We start from the raw sequence: 17,437 nt of genomic DNA on the forward strand, positions 1-17,437 counted from the left end.
CTTCTCCACTTCCACTGAGGATAGCAATGTCATCAGCCAATCTTAACATTGAGATCCTTTTACCTCAAATTTTAATCCCACTCATGAACCTTTCTTTTATTTCTGTCACTGCTTCTTCACCATATAGATTGAACAACAGAGGTGGAAGACTATGTCCCTGTCTTACTCCCTTCTTAACCGTGCACGTCATTCTTGGTCTGCCAGTCTTATTGTTCCCTCTTGGTTCTTGTACATATTGTACGAGGGTTGGAACTTTAATAGTGACAACTATTTATTTACAGCTCGTACAAAATAGATTCATGTTTCGAAGTTTTACTGACCTTCAAAGTAGTCACCAGCATTGTGTATAACCTGTTGCCAGCGATGTGGAAGTCATAGGATACTCTTAGCAGTGCCAGTTGTGTTTACAGTTCGAGTGGCACAGTCTATTGCCCGAAGTATTTGTAGCAGTTCTGAAGCGAATGCCGTGAAGTGTTTCCTTCAGTTTAGAAATCAAGTTGAACTTACGAGGGCTTAAGTCAGGGGAGTGCAGTACGTGGTATAGCACTTGGCAGCCCCATCAGTCCAACAAATTGGTAACAGCTTGCACTACACGTGCTTAAACATTGTTCTGCAAAATTATGGTCAGATCCTGCAGAAAGTGTCATCACTTCTGTTTCTATGCTGTTCATTTTTGGAACACAACCTACGACCAGCATAGAGACAGAAATGACATTTTCTGCAAGACCTCACCATCATTTTGCAGGACAATGCTCAAGCACGTTCAGTGCAAGCTTTTACTGATTCGTTTGACTAGTGGGGCTGCTAAGTGCTATAGAACCTACTGCACTCCCCCGACTTAAGCCCTTGTGAGGTTAACTCGATTTTTAAACTGAAGGAAACACTTCATGGCATTCGTTTCAGAACTGCTACAAATTTGTCGGGCAATAGACCGCACCGCTCAAACTGTCAACACAACTGGCACTGCTAAGAGTACCCTACGACTTACACATCACTGGCAATGGGTTATACACAATGCTGGTGCAGGTCAGTACAACTTTGAAACACGTATCTATTTTGTACAAACTGTAAATAAATAGTTGCCACTATTAAAGTTCCAACCCTCATTTATGACGCATCTTTCCATACAGCTTACCTCTATTTTTCTTAGGATTTCAAATATCTTGCACCATTTTATATTGTCAAACACCTTTTCTAGGTTGACAAGTAATTTGAATATGTGTATTTTTCTTTAGTCTCGCTTCAATATCAACCACAATGTCAGAATTGCCTCTCTGGTGCCTTTACCTTTCTTAAAGCCAAACTTATCACCATGTAACATCCTCAATTTTCTTTTCCATTCTTCTGTATATTATACTAGTTAGTAACTTGAATGGACGAGCTGTTAAGCTGATTGTGCGGCAGTTCTCACACTTGTCGACTCTTGCAATCTTCGAAATTGTGTGGTTGAGGTTTCTCCAAAAGTCTGATGATCTGATGATGTATCGGCAGTCTCAATCATTCTATACTCCAACAGGAATAATTGTTTTCTTGCCACTTCCCCCAAACATTATACAAATTCAATGGCATGTTACATGCCTTCTGCCTTATTTGATTTTAGGTTTTTCCAAAGTTTGATTCTAATACTGAATCCTTTCTGCCTTCGCTATCAACTACTTTTCCTTCTTCTCTCACGTCATCAGGTAAGTCCCTCCCCCATAAAAGCCCTCAATGAACTCTTTACACCTATCCCCTCTCCCCTCTGCTTTTAACAGTGGAATCCCCACTGCACTCTTAATGTTACCACCCTCGCTTTTAATTTCACCAAAAACTGTTTTGACTTTTCTATACGCTGAGTCAGTCCTTCTGACAATCATTTCTTTTTCAATTTCTTCACATTTTTCATGTACCATTTCACCTTAGCTTCCCTGCACTTCCTGCATATTTCATTCCTACGTGACCTATATTTCTGAATTTCCCTGAACATTTTTGTACTTTCTTTTATCATCACTTAACTGAAGTACTTCTTTTCTTACCCATGGTTTCTTCGCAGTTACGTTCCCCGTACCTACATTTTTCTCTCCAACTTCTGTGATCACTATTTTTAGAAATATCCACTCCTCTTCAACTCGACTGCCTACTGTGCTATACATTACCACAGTATCTATAGCCTCAGAGAACTTCAAGCATATCCTTCGTGCTTCTGAATCTCATTTACTCTCTCTCTCTCTCTCTCTCTCTCTCTCTCTCTCTCTCTCTCTCTTCGTCTTCTGCTTGAGATGTCAGCATGTACACATGGACTAATGCCGGTTTGGCTTGTTGTCAATTCTGATGGGAACAATCCTTTCACTGAACTGTTCACAAGAACTCACTCTCTGTCTTACCATCCTATTCATAAGAAATCCTACTGCCGTTATATCTTTTTCTGCTGCTGCTGACACTACCCCATACTTGTCTGACCTGAAATCCTTGTCTTCTTTCGATTTCACTTCACTGACACCCAGTACATCTAGACTGAGCCTGTCCCTCCACAAAGGAGCACCCCTCTCGTGATGCGATACCATCCAAGATTGAAACAAATAAATCACTTTCTCTATCAGAGTTTCAACTAACTTTTGTCATGCCCTGAAATTAGGAATATCATATCCACTATCCTCCTCACTCTTTCCACAGCAGTAGTCCACTGCCCACTGAACCTAAGCAATATCCTTGTCCACCTCCACTCCACACCTGCTTGCAACACCTTGCCTCATGGCTCATATTCCTGCAACAGACCTAGATGCAAGACCTGCCCCATACATCCTCCCTCTATCACCCACTCCTGTCCTGTCACAGGCATCTCATAGCCCAACAAAGGCAATGCTATCTAGCCATGTGATCTACTAACTAAGTTGCAACCACCAAGCTGCTTTCTGCATGGGCTTGACAACTAAAAATCTGTTTGTCTGTACAAATGGCCACTGCTAAACTGTGGCCAAGAGACAGCTGGACCATCCATTTGCTGAACAAACTGCCCAACACCATGTTTTTTTTTTACTTCCATGACTATTTCACAGTCTGTGCCATTTAGTTCCTTCCTACCAACATCAGATTTTCTGAATTGCACAGATAGCTACTCTCCCTACAGCTTATCCTCCATTCCTGTAACCTCCCTCGCCTCAGTCCTCGTTAGTCTCTGCCCTCCACCTACATATCCCCTTCCATGCTCCCACTCTAGCACTACACACGTCTTCTATTCCGCCACCACACCTGAAGTCTTTTCCCCTCTGTACTCCTCTCCTCTCCCCACCCTTCCTGCCCTGACACGCTCTCCCTACTATGCACCTAGCAGCCCTATCCCATCCCTGCACATTCTCAAAGGAAGCACATCATCTTCCTCCACCCCTAACCAGCTCTCCATCCCCCTCCCGGCCCCTTCCCATACCGCCTCTGCATCCTCATTACCCACCCCAAATTGCTGCTTGTGTTAGACGCGGTCACATTCTGGAGTCAAGCCACAGCGGCTGAAGACAGTGGCCATGTGTGTGAGTTACGAATGTGTGTGTGTGTTTTCCTTCTATTTCCAAAGAAGGCTATATTTGTCCAAAACCTTAAATGTTTAGCAAGCTTTTCACACTGTGCCTGCCTGCGACTCAATGCCTCCTCTATGCGGTGAGTAGCAATCTTATGTTTTCATAATGTTGTTGTTATTCCAATCTGGACTTCCCATTACTTGACTTCATTCATACTATAGGATTGACTGCTGCTCATAATGTTGTGCTCATGAACAATCTGAAGGAATTGCAGAAATACAAGATATCCACTTGGTGTAATATAAGGCATAATGTATGTCAACTCCCATAATTGTGGCTAAATGTAAGGCAATGCATGTACGGGAATTGTACGGTATCTGACTACAAAATTAGAGGTGAACATCTTGTGCACACCACATTGTTTGAAGATTTCAGAGTCATACTTAGAGAAAACACGAAATGCAATCAATATTAGGGAAGGCAAATGGAAAAGCTTAAATTTGTTAGAACTGTCTGGGAAAACACAGTGCATCTATAAAGGAAATAACATAGAAGACACTACTGTGACTAATTCTAGAATATGGTTGTAGTGTTTGGAATCATTATAAAGTAGGTACAACACCAATGTCAATTGAATTCAGAGTTGCTTTGCTGGGATCATAACAGGTCTGTATAGCTCATACGAAAGTATTATTGAAATGCTAGGGGTATTTAAATGGGAATCTTTGGAAAAAAGACTGTTCTCCTGAAACTCTGTTGGGTAAATTTGGAGACGGCAGCAAGAAATAATGCCACCATTGTATATCCCACACAGGGATCATAAGAATTAAGTAAGAGAGATTAGTGAGCAGAATGAGAAATTTAAACTGTAATTTGACATCTCTCAACACACCCATGGAACAGGAAAGGAAACACACTATTGGTGTGAAGAACCACCCACTACACAATGTGTAATGGCATATGGAATGTACGTAAATGTACTTAGAAAGGATTCAACTGGAGAGGTATCAGCACTTTAGTTACTCACGATTTTGATGCACATTCCAGAATGGAGGTTGCTGGCAGTGAGGCTGATGCAGGAAGACGAAATGAGATTAAAAGTGGGGTACTTGAAATTTGTACAGGATGTACACAAAGTCCAGGAACACTTTTATTTATTTATTGCACAAGAACCAAACATTGTACAGATATCATACATATGTCATTTTGAAGAGAAATCCTAAAAGTTTTTTTCATGTATACCTCCACAGCATAGTTTGGTGATTTGCCAATAGCAAGTGCTAGTCACAAACATGGCAAGTTCAGGTACAGAGTGAGCTTTCTGTGTGTTGGAGTTCGACAAAAACAAGTGTGCTACAGCTGTTCAACAGATGTTTAGAACCAAGTATGGTAAGAAGCCACCAAAAAGGAAGGCCATTTACCACTGGCACAACAAATTCGTTACGACGGGTTACTTGTGCCCGGCAAAGAGAAGCAGACGTCTCAGTGTAAAGCGAATGTGGAGCACGTACAAGAGACACTCACAAGGAGTCCAAGAAATTGGTGCATTGTGCATCCCGTGAACCCAAAATGGCTCCAGTGACAGTGTAGAAAGTCCATCGACAGAAGCTGTCTATGAAACCATTCAAATTGGAGCTAGTGCAGAAGTGCGGATTGGCCATGCTACAGAAGGGGACAGCTGCTTCATGAAATGGTCTCCCTAATCACCAGATCTCACTCTGTGTGACTTTTTTCTGTGGGGACACATTAAAGATCTGGTGTATGTACCGCCTCCACCACATGATGCAGCAGAGCTCCGGGAGAGAATATGGGAAGCGACTGCCACAGTCAACAATGCCCTGCTGGGATGGGTATGGGAAGAACGCAATTACCGCATTGACGTCTGCCTGGTCACTCATGGTTCGCATATCAAATTTTTGTAAAAAAAACACTAACTTTCAGAGTTTCTCTTCAAAATGCAATATGTATGACAACTATATAATGTTTAGTTCTTGTGCAATAAATAATTGAAAGTGTTCCCAGACTTTATGTCACCCTGTATAGAAAAAATGAATTCATATTTTCTACAAAGCTCAGAAATCCAATCCACGAATAATGAAGATATCTTGAATATTTTGGTAGCAGTCTTCCCTACTCTCTGAATGGTCAACTGACTTTTCATACGCTTTGAATACCTTGTTGCTTCAAACCTCGTCAGTTGATAGAAATTCAATGTCAATTTCCCCCCATTACCTGCTTTCCTCTCTAGCCTTTCCCAGGGTCTTGAGTAACTTTCCCAGTTCCTCGTTAGTATATTTTCTTCCAATCCTTTTCTCTACTTCGTCAGGTGTATGAACCTAGCCATGTGCCTATCTCTACTTTGATTTGGCAAGTAGAAACTGTTTCCACCTATATTTATCATTGCCTGGCCATTTTTATTTTAGCCAATTAAACATAAGGAAAATGTAAAAGGACAATATACTTATGTGTACAAAAAAAAAAAAAAGTTCAGTATTCACTAGATTTCACAACATGGAATTCCTTCATTTGGTTTTTTTTTTTTTTTTTTTTTTTTTTTTTGTTTTAGGACACAAACAACCAGGATCATATGCACCCATGTCAAAACTGTAGAACAAGAAGACAATGAGAAATTAAAAACAACTACACGCAAATCCCAATTGACGGAAGAGAAGATAGCTAAAAAATAGGGACGTGAAGAAAGGTCTATAAAGTACACCATAGAGAAACAGATGCCCAGAACTAAAAATTGAATGGCCCATATTGCTAACACGGACAAAAAGTAAAACACGGTCAACAACCCACGTGTTGTTGACTAAAATGGCCAATAACTCAGATGGCAAACACAAACGAGAATGTAAATTGTTATAAAAGGGCATTCCATCAGGAAATGGCAGACTGTCAAAAGTTGAGCATAATGTGCACCAAGTGGTGGGGGAGCACCACTTAGCAAGTGGTGATGGCTAGAAAGACAGTGCCTGATATACATCCTACTTAAAATGATCTCTTCGCAGTGAAAGAGCCGAGAGGAGGTGTTTCAAACTTCTGGGAGAGGCTTAATAAACTGGAGCTGGCAACACAAGAGATCATCAGAGGGAACGCAAGAACTAGTGGGTTGAGAAACGAGGACGGCAAGCCTTGGCATTAGTGCCAGAGGCTCGTTTCCTGTCAGACAGACATAGCCGTTAACCCACATGAACATCAGAGTGGCTCCATTACGAGTGAGCAACTGAAAGCTTTCCTGGACCTGTTGCACTAAGGGATGGATCGTGTACCGTACACACAGTCTGAGCAGATGATGCAGTTGAAAGGCCTGTGTCACCAGATGTACTGTGTGGCCTGATACAGGGTGAATAGTTCTACTGTAAATACTGAGCAGTGTTCCGGAAGCTGATACCAAAAAACATCGGTGCCAATGATGATGGTACACCCAACACCCCGGTCAGTCCAAGAGCCATCAGTATACACAAAGCTACAATCGCTAAGTTCCACGCAAAGGTTGTGAAAGTGAAAGCCAATAAAGTGAGGCTGGAGTAGTGTCCTTAGGAAGCGAATGAAGGCCAAGGTGCACATGGGCCATCGCACGAAGCAAAGGTGGTGAAGGCTTCGGACCGACTGGGAAAATTGCAGATAGCGTGAAGTTAAGCTGCCGGAGCAAGTGCCGAAAGTGAACGCAGGAAATAACAGAGAAAGAGGACACACCCCATACTGGTGACCAAAGGAGGAGGCATAGTATGGATGGCCACACATGGCAGATAAACGGCATGCATATCTGCTGAGGAGAAAGTCACGGCAGCAGGACAACAGTAGTTCGGCAGCTTCTGCATCCAGACTCTCAACCGGGCTAGTGTAAAAGGTGCCAGAAGTCAAACAGATGCCACATTGGTGGATAGCATTGAGACAGCATAAGAGGGGCATACATGTAGATGCATAAGTGAAACACCCATAGTCTAGTTTCGAATGGACAAGTGTCTAGTACAAACAGATGATGGTGGTTCCGTGTGCTCCCCAGGAAGTATCACTGAGGATATGTAGGACACTGGGGGATCGCACACAGCAGGGTCCCAAGTAAGACACATGGGAGGACCAAGAAAGTTTCCTATTGAACATGAGCCCCAGGAATTTCGTAGTTTCAACAAATGGAAGAGCAATAGGTCCAAGATGTAAAGATGGTGGAAGAAACGTACTGCGCCACCAGAAAATCATACGAACGGGTTTGGCAGTGGAAAAACTAAAGCCAACGTCGATGCTCCATGAGTAAACACGATCGAGACATTGCTGAAGATGGTACTCAACGAGACAAGTCTGTGGAGAAATGCAACAGATGGCAAAATTGTCAACAAAAAGGGAGCTAGAAATGTTCAGCGGGAGACAGGTCATTATAGGGTTAATGGTTATAGAACAAAGGACAATGATCAGGACGGACCCCTGAGAGACACCATTTTCCCGGATAAAGGTGTTGACAAGGCAGAGCCCACAAGTAACTTGAAAATTGGTTCTCTTAAAAACCCCTGAAGGAAATGAGGCTTGCGGCCTCTGAAGCCCCACGTGTAGAATACCAGTCCTCCAGCAGGTGTCACAGGGTTTCTCAAAATCGAAAAACACGGCCACAGTCTGGGATTTCCGCCTAAGACCATTCATGATATGGGTGGACAGTGACGTGGTCAACAGCAGAACGGCACGCTCGACAGCCACACTGCGCAGTGCTTAGTAAATTGTGAGACTCGAGCCAACACATCAGCCGGGCACGAGTCATACATTCCATCACCTTGCTAAAAAAGCTGTTGAGAGAAGTGGGGCAGTAGCTAGAAGGTGGTGCTTGTCCTTAACATGCTTAGATATGGGTATGACACTGGCCTCATGCCAGCACCTGGGAAACGTGACCTCTGCCCAGATGCGGCTGTACGTATGAAGCAGAAAGTGCTTGCGCACAAGAGAAAGGTGCTGCAACATCTGAATGTGAACATCGTCTGGCCCTGGGGCGGAGGATCGGGATGAACTGAGAGCAGGGAACGTGGAAGGAACACAGGTGCTCCTGCGTTAGGGCAGAAGAGGTTAAGTTGATTGAGAAGGTCAGCCAAGAGGGCACCTCCCAGACAGGTTCTGGGAGAACCCCAAAGGGGATGGTGCACATTGAAGTCACCGAGCAGCAGAAAGGTGTGAGGTAGCTGCCCAATAAACTGGAGGAAGTCTGCCCGGGTAACTTCGAATGACGGAGGGATGTAAACAGTACAAAGGGAAAAGGTAAAGTGAGGAAGGAAAAGATGAACTGCAACAGCTTGAAGGCAGATACTCAAGGAGATGGGTTGACTATGAACGTCGTCCTGTATGAGCAGCATGACTCCCCCATGAGAGGGAATGCTGTCCTCGGGAGGAAGGTCAAAACGGATCGGAAAGAAGTATGAGAGCTCAAAGCAGTCATGAGGATGCAATTTTTTTTTCCTGAAGGCAGAGAACACATGGACTATGAGATTCTGGGAGCTGCCGTAAATCCTATTTGTTGAATCAAAGACGACAAACATTGGAAGAGAGTCATGATGAGGAAAAAAAGGGTGCCACCTTGGCAGCTGCCAAGTGCCAGCCTTTAAAGACTCACTGCTACAGGGTACAGTGGCAGGAGGATCCTGCTCCATGAGGTCTACAGAAGCTTCATCATTCTCCTTCTGTTAGCCTGCGGAGTCCAGGGCTGCAAAACAGTTGGTGGTATGCACCTGCAACACAGAGGTCGATCACATGAGGGTCTCATGTGGCGACACCACTGAAGAGGATCTTAGAGTTGGTGAAGGAGAAGAGCATTTGCCTCTGATTGACTTCCTGGAGCATTCCTAGTTGGCAGAGGAAGGCTCAGATGTTTGTTGGCTGCAGGGATGTAGGAAGTCTTCAATGGAGTATTTCTTCTGTCCTTTCCGGTCTACTAGTTGTGTAGCTGGTGACTTCACCCCGTGAGGCAAAAGTTCAGTGGTGTGTTTCACAGCTGGAGGAGGAAACAGGAATGCTATCACGACACTGGGCGATTTCACAACCGCAGCGCTGAATTTGAGGTTGTATGTCTGCTTGGCCATGTCCTTTGTGGAGCGAAATGTAACAAGAACAGTACTGTAGGTGCCAGATGGTAGAAGACAGGGTTTCCGGCTAGCCAACAACTTGCAAGCAACTGAGCAAGGCACTTTTTCCTTCACCCGGATCTCTTGGATAGCCCACTCATCGAGATACACAGGACAATCGCAGGAGGATTCGGCACGGTTGCCACTGCAGTTGATGCAGTGGGGAGGAGGATGACAATCACCCTTGTGAGCATCCACACCACAGGATACACATTTGGTTGGGTGTCAACAGGACTCTTGAATGTGGTTGTGACAATGACACTGGTAGTAGCACATTGGGTTCGGAATATACGATCTGACTGTGATAACTTCATAACTTGCTTTGATCTATGATGGAATCACCACACTATCAAAAGTGAGAAAGTGCGTGTGGGCACTAAGGAGGCATCTACTTTTTTATCACCTGATGGACTGCAATGACAACCTGATCAGAGAGGTATGTTTGGATTTCTGCCCTGGTCAGGCCATCGAGCAGGCTAATGCAAATAACACCACAAGAAGAATTCAGCGTTCGATGGGGCTCGACACCAACAGGACAGCCATGGAAGAGCGAAGCTGCAGGCAGTTGTTGTGCCTGAAGGTAAGTAGTCTCCGAAAGCAAAGAGCCATTATGTAAAGAAGAGCAGGATTTCACAAGACCAGGATTTTACAGGGCCAGCAATTGAATCAACATCTTTTCTCAATAATAAACAGAGTTACCGTAGCAAAGGCCATGAGGAACCGCGGTGCAGCTGGGAGGGTCTTTGAATCATTAGCTTCATTCTGTTTACATTTCGTAGCCACTGACTGTGAAGATGATCGGCTTATTGCGACAAAATCCCCCACGATTGCCAGCCTCTCCGATGGTGCACTCCTTCCAACCCGGGACCCCATTCAGAACAAGGCGCACCTCAGGTCACACCTCCCTAACACCTGACAGAGGGACAAATGGACAATTTGACAAGGTAGTAGTTCAGGCAGTCACCCCTGCCTGGACCTGGCCTATACCAGGGGGTATGTGCGAACCCTACCTGTCGACATGAGGGTTGAGAATTACGCATTACCCACCCACTTGTTACACATCAGACGCATGGGACGGGAGAAGAAAAAGAGGAACCTGAAACGCCAAAGCGGAAGAATGATAGGAAAAGGTGAACAAAGAAAGAGAAAAGGAACAAAAAACAGTGGAGATTATTCTGATATTGACAACCAAAAATGCAAAATACCTTTCCAAAAACAGCCCAGACATGTTCCCAAAGGGAGAGGAAAAAGAACGGCAAGAGGACTGACGTGCAGCATGGAAAAGATGCTGCAAAGGCTGGGGCCTTGTGGTACCCAAGCATGAACCTGCCAAAGAGCAGCGAGCCCCCTGGGGCAATTCGTTTGGTTAGAGAGACCACACAGTACTTGGAGAAATGACACTTGATAAGGGAAGTTGATGAAACCCTGTATCTGGGAAGATGCAGCAATACTCAATGAAAGTCAACTCACCAATATTTAAATCATTTTAAGAATCTTGATAAACTGCATTAAAAGACTGAAAGAACTTGAAAAAAATCTTTTACCTTAATTCATACTTCCTGAAATGTAGAATAAAAATACAAAACTATTTTCCCCTGAATTGCAATTTAGTTACAATATTTTATATGCTTTTGTAAGTATAATAATACTTTAAATCATTACCACACAGAGTTTAGAAATAATTGGTTCAGTAACACCCAAAAACTGGTACACCTGGAAACAATGTCAGCTTTACAGGATAGTTAGTACAAACACAGTGACCTTTTTTCAAACGACAGCCAAATGTGGAAAAACAATGTCCTAAAGGAACTCCTCAGTACTTACACCTGACAAAATAGTTCAGTAGCATAATATTGTGCACAGTACAAATATGTATGATCCCATGGTACACTTTCTACATATGGACGAAACTGTACTACTTCTGTTTCCATTCTCTAATTTAATGATTGGATAAAACAGTACACAGAAACATCCACCACCACCACCACCACCACCACCACCACCACCACCGCCACCAGGAACCCATTTTTGCCTTCCACCCAGAGATTCACGACCTAGCTACTGTTCGTCAGTCACCATCAGGTAAGTATCAACTGGCCAGGGCGTGTGAATGTGAAGGCACAGCAGCTTCAGGGATCTCAGGCAGTGTTATAGGCTCCACAGGCGGCAAGTATTCAGGTCAGTGACCCTGTAGTCAGTGGCCACGAGCAGCAAACTGGAGCCTGTAGATCATGGCCTACATAGCTTCCAGCTGTTTGCGGACAGTGGCCAATTCTTCGTGCATCTGCACACAACATGGACAGTCCCTATCCATTTTTAATCAGTTTTTGTCTGTATCACAAGTAATGTAGCACCAACCGAACAATCATTAGTTGCAATCTAAGTTCTGCTGCTACGCTACTTCTATTTTATACCGCACTAGAAAGTCAGCTTACACAAAGATAATGCAACAAAACGCACGCAAAAAACTTGTGAGTACAGTAAGTTAGTGAAAACTAGTCTATACTGTAAACTGAACAGGTGCAACTCACTTCTTCTCAGAAGTACACGAAAATCAACTAAATTACAGTGTATAAAACAAAGTGCTCCAGATGCATTACCTCAGCTGTGTGACAACTGCGACTAACATACACATATTACAACGTAAATGAGATCTTAGTATGGTTTTTAAGGGTTCAACATCATAACTGATTTAATCCTACTAATGCACCAGATCAAATACAGAGAGTGGCCTTATGTTCTGAGGAATTATGTATCAAGATAAAACTTGTTCTGGCATTACTTTAAAAATTAGAGTATACAGTTGGATACCTACTACTTGATTGTTTTTTATATTCTGCTGTCAGAGGGAGAACCATAAGTGGGAAGAGGGAAAGGAGGGAGGAAGACAAGAAAAAGGAATGGAAAACAGAAGAGGCTGACAGGAAGTGAAAGCTGCTCGTAACAGAGATGAGTAAAGAAAATTGTTCAGAAATAATAATTCATAAATGTCTGAGATCAATCTTTTAATCACAGCTATTAATAGTGCCCCACTGCAGACTGTTACCAATGTTCTCGTCCAAGCATATGGAATGGGTTCTCAAACATTGGAGTGGCTCAGATATGTTTTAAGTAATAAAATCCAAAGTGTTGACTTGAATGGTAGTGTTCATAAGAGACAAAAGTATCATCAGGAGTGCCCATGGAAGTGTAATAGGACTGCTTTCTTTCTCTACATAAATAAATGATCTAATGTGTAGGGTGAGCAGCAATCTGAGACTGCTGATAATGCTGTAGTGTACAGGTAAGTATTGTCTTTGTGTACAAGGACAGAGGGTGATGTTCATAGAATTTCTATTTCATAGAATTTCTATTTGGTGTGATGAATGGCAGCTTGTTCTAAACAAAGGGAAATGTTCTCAGTAAGATGTAGACTTGGCAGAAGTAGTCAAGGCCAGGGTAATACTGTGTGACAGTTTTTTTTTTGGAAAATCGAGCTGTATTCATTGAGAGGATGAGAGAAGAGCATAATTAATAGGCTTGAAACTTCCATTTGAACATCTACCATATGACAGTGAGCCAGCAGTGGCTTGAAACTCAGCTAATAGGAAAACAATACCTTTTAAAAAAATGTGGTAAATTAACTGGTTGCAGTTTCTGGCACAAATCATCTACTATTTAAATGGTCATCCTATAAATCACAAAATGTCTTTTGAGAAATTTATTATTTTCTTCCATATCAATATCACCTATTAACCACAATGCCAATTTAAGAGAGATTTGGGGTTATACAGAGGATTGCCAAGAGGTGCTCCTCCTGGGCGTCACCCATTAAAGTAACAAGGAGGAAAGAAAATGACAGGTAAAATGTGTACTCTCTGCCACAGTGGCTTGTAGAGTCCAAATGAAGACCACTGCTCTTCAGTTTTTTACCTAAATATTTCTTTGTCAAACACTAATGAAAATTAATTGATAACGAATCATTTCCTTACAGTGACAAACAATGGTACCAATATCACAAAATGGGAAAAGTGTAATTCAATTTCCACTTTTTGTTCATGTCACATATACCATCTTCCAGCAGTCCCCATTAGCGCCCTATATATCTTTTTCACGTTTGTCATGACAGTGGTTAAGAGCAACAACTAGTACATTTCTTTCAGTAATAACAATTATTGTTCTCAAATATTTGCTCAACACTTCATTGGCTAAACCAGTTTTGACTAACAAGTCACTTTCAGTATCCCATGGCTGATTCTTGGTCTAAAGCAGAATCAAAATTTACAGGGAGTCACCATGTATGTGAGCATCCTCGACACATGGAGACTCCCTGCATATTTGGATGCGGCTGTAGGCCACAACTTAGTTTAATTTAAATAATTATAATCTGCACTATTAGTAATTTAACAATTAAAAGCAATTGTAAACTGCTTACAGTGCCCTTGCCAAAACATTCTTTGGTGCATTTGATATAAGCAGCGAATCAGCTTCACCAATTAGCTGTAAATTGTGTTCTTCCAACATGACGGTGCCTCTGTAACAATCCACTTGTCCAGTAATAAGTACCTGTGGGTTAAGAAACAAAAATCTACCCAATTTTCAGGCATTTACAAATGGTTTCTTATTATGGTATGATTACTATTGCAGTACAAACCTTGAAACCCGGAAAAATCTGTCAATCCAGTGCTCTTACCGGCTTGCAGTCAGCAGCTTTTATTTTTTGCACTCCAACACAAAGTACTAACTGCACCAGTCTCTTTGTAGATGGTTTCCATTACTCCATTTACTATTCAATTGCCTTAACATGTTCAAGTGACACATTCTGAATTGCATGGAGCTGTGATGATATGATTTTGCTATGTCACACACTAATTCAACCTGAAACAATTTGGTCTCCTTAACTGTACAGAACATTTGAAACACTGTTTATGACTTACAACCGTAGAACTGGGCAATAATTAGTGACAGGTAAAATTTGAAGAAACAGGAAGGCTGGTCAATACTTACCTTCAAAAGATGTAACTTCCAGTACCACCATCTAACTAGCAAAAAGGTACACAAAAACACTCCCACCTTTTCAAACAGTATGTTCCTTCTTCATGGAGGAAAGAGGGGTTTGTAGGGGACTCGAAGAAGAAGAAGAAGAAGAAGAAGGAGGAGGAGAAGGAGAAGAAGGAGGAGGAGGAGGAGGAGGTTGGTCACTCAGACCCTAGGTCAAAACAGGACCCCTTTATGTGAGAGGCAAAGATGAATGAATAGGTGTCAAAAGAGAAGAGCAAGTGAAAGACAGCATATTACTAACAACTGTGTCAGCCTCAGTTACACACATATTTGTAAGGGACAAAGTAAAAAGTAAAGAGAGACTAATGAGGAAAAGAGAAAGAGACAAGGAAACTGGAAAAAATAACTTGACTACAAAATAGAAACAGGCCAAGAAGGGAGATCAGGGGACAGTGAGAGTGACAAGATAAAAGAGAAGAAAGGGGATGAACAGAAGTAACGAGCAAATAATAAAGTAAGTAGAAATTCTCATAAATCTATATAAGAAGAAAATTTGTAGGAGTAGAATTATGTTAATGGAAGGTTTGCCTAGGGTGGTTACAATATGAGGCATGAGGAAATGTTGGGAGAGTAAGATCCCACCTCTGGAGTTTAGGAAAAACTACAGTAGGCTAATGTTATGTGGGAGAAAACAAATGCCCACATCCAAGCACTCAGCTATATCTTATCATGCTGTGGGGTGCACTCAGAAACTGGATACCAGATGTCCCAAATGCAGACAGTTCTGTATATGTCCATGCATTCATCCAGGTAAACTCCTATTCCATCTACCTCCAAGACTTACCTTCCATTACAATAAATCTCTCCCTGCAACTTCTATTATATTGTGGTTGTTGGTACTTCGTTGTTAATGCACATTTTTTATTTTGTTTCTTTCCCTTTCTTTCTATTTCGTAAGTGATTATTCTCTCTATTTTTTCTTATCTACACATCTCACTCTGTCCGGTATCCTTTATGTCAACTATAAGGTGAAGCTGAAACTGTGTTGACTAACACACTATGTTTCACTTCGTACTACATCTGCTACTTTTTCCTTCGTCTTTGCCTACCTTCCTCCTCACAACAGTTGGATTCATCTTAATCTAGACTCTGATTAACTGGTCCCACTCCTCTTTCCAAATATCGCTCATTACCTTCATTAAGGAAGAACTGTCTCTGAAAATTAGTAATACTATTTTCTTTATTTTCCAGCTTGTGTTTCAGTTAGGATTAGGCTCTCACAAGTTGTGTACCCTAAAGATATTTTCACACAGTAAGTACAATCAAATCCAAATCTGAAAGCATTGTAGTCAATGAAAAACAATATTTAGCAATAAAAGCACATTTATTACAGACACCAACGTGCAGACAGAACAGAAATGAATGCCCGGATGGAGTTTATGCAAACACTTAATATTCCAAAGTATACAAACATTGCAAACACCAGAAATTTCTAGAACCTTCCAGAATAATTACTAAATAACAAATAATCACTACTGGTTGGGTGTGGTCTGGCAACCAGCAGCACGCCAGCCAGCGACACTGACTGTTACGCCACAATGTATGCATAATAGCTCACGACATTGCTCCCTCTCCTGCAAGAACAGCAACCCAGAAACAGAGAGACACTTTTTACGAGTTCCAATTGGAGCCACCAACATCACCCTGGATCTAGAGCTTGTCAATGGTCGTTTGCATGGCAGCAGTGGCAGTTCCTTGCAGTCTGTCCATGTTGTCACATCCTCTTCACTACTATGAGCAACGAATGTAATCCCTTGTGTTGAAGCTTCTCGGCTTTCGTGTGGGCCTTCAGTTTCCTTGGATGTCCCTGCACCTGCACCTTTGGACTGTAGTAGAGGTTAATACAGAGGATACGAACAACATATCTGCGCTTTTGTGTCCTTGATGAACATTCACAATCCTGGACTTGGAATATGATACTCAACAAGCAACATACAGCCCAAAGTAGAGTGTTTGGCAACTTTTATGATAGTCCCATTTTCCACACAAGTGTAAAAATCCATGCCAGGTGTCCCAGTTCATATATCACTAGTCAGTGCTTGCCTTTTTAATGCTCTGTCCTCCTCTTGGACATCTGGGGTCCATATGCACGCCAGCTGCCTTGCTACTTTCATATTGGTGATGAGGTGTTTCATATAGTCATCCAGTGTATCATCTGGTTGAAACAGGAACAGAGTATACACAGCTGTTTCAGCTGGTACCAAACGACGACATCATCTGTTCCTCGATTCAAGAGTGGTGCATCTGGAAGTACAGATATCCTCCAAGAATGTTTTCTGATCTAGTCGGGAGATTCATAATTGTAAAAGTGAGCTAGAAACATAATGGACATTTTTTGTAAAGTCAATAATAAAGCAAGATGAAGGAGACAGTGAGGCCAGCAGGTGGGCATCCCTGGGGCTCCACATAGGACAGGAAACGTCTCACCCTCAGCTGTCCCAACCCTGATCCATTACAGTCAAGAGTGCCGACTGTTCAACATATGACACCCAAAATTAAAAATTGAGGGCACCAGAATGGAGACAAACCAAATCTAAATGCACTTAAAACAGAGTAAAAAAGGAGCCTGGACAAGGAAGTAGGATCATGTATCCCCAGGCTTAGCATACAGCAGGAGACATCCCATCCCGAACCATCCTGTCCTCCTCCTGGAGGTAGATCAATCCTTACAACTGAGAATACAAACCACTTTCATACAGAGAACTGAGAACCATTTCAACCATCCATGAATCATCCATCAAGATTACAGGCAACGAGTGCAGAAGTCCACACTTAGCATGGAGGACAAAAAAGGAGGAGGAGGGG

At 42.4% G+C, this 17,437-nt stretch overlaps 1 long non-coding RNA gene across 1 annotated transcript in view; it reads right to left on the bottom strand.

Annotated features, from left to right (window-relative positions):
• LOC124595976 overlaps positions 1-17,437 on the bottom strand; it is a 104,593-nt gene that overhangs the window by 63,686 nt on the left and 23,470 nt on the right. The window contains exons 3-4 of the long non-coding RNA XR_006978271.1: positions 14,226-14,449; positions 14,007-14,137 (exon numbers count right to left, since the gene is read on the bottom strand). This is a non-coding gene — a long non-coding RNA (uncharacterized LOC124595976). The remainder of the gene's footprint in view (positions 1-14,006; positions 14,138-14,225; positions 14,450-17,437) is intronic.

This window comes from Schistocerca americana, chromosome 2 (genome assembly GCF_021461395.2).
Source record: "Schistocerca americana isolate TAMUIC-IGC-003095 chromosome 2, iqSchAmer2.1, whole genome shotgun sequence".
Taxonomy (NCBI): domain Eukaryota; kingdom Metazoa; phylum Arthropoda; class Insecta; order Orthoptera; family Acrididae; genus Schistocerca; species Schistocerca americana.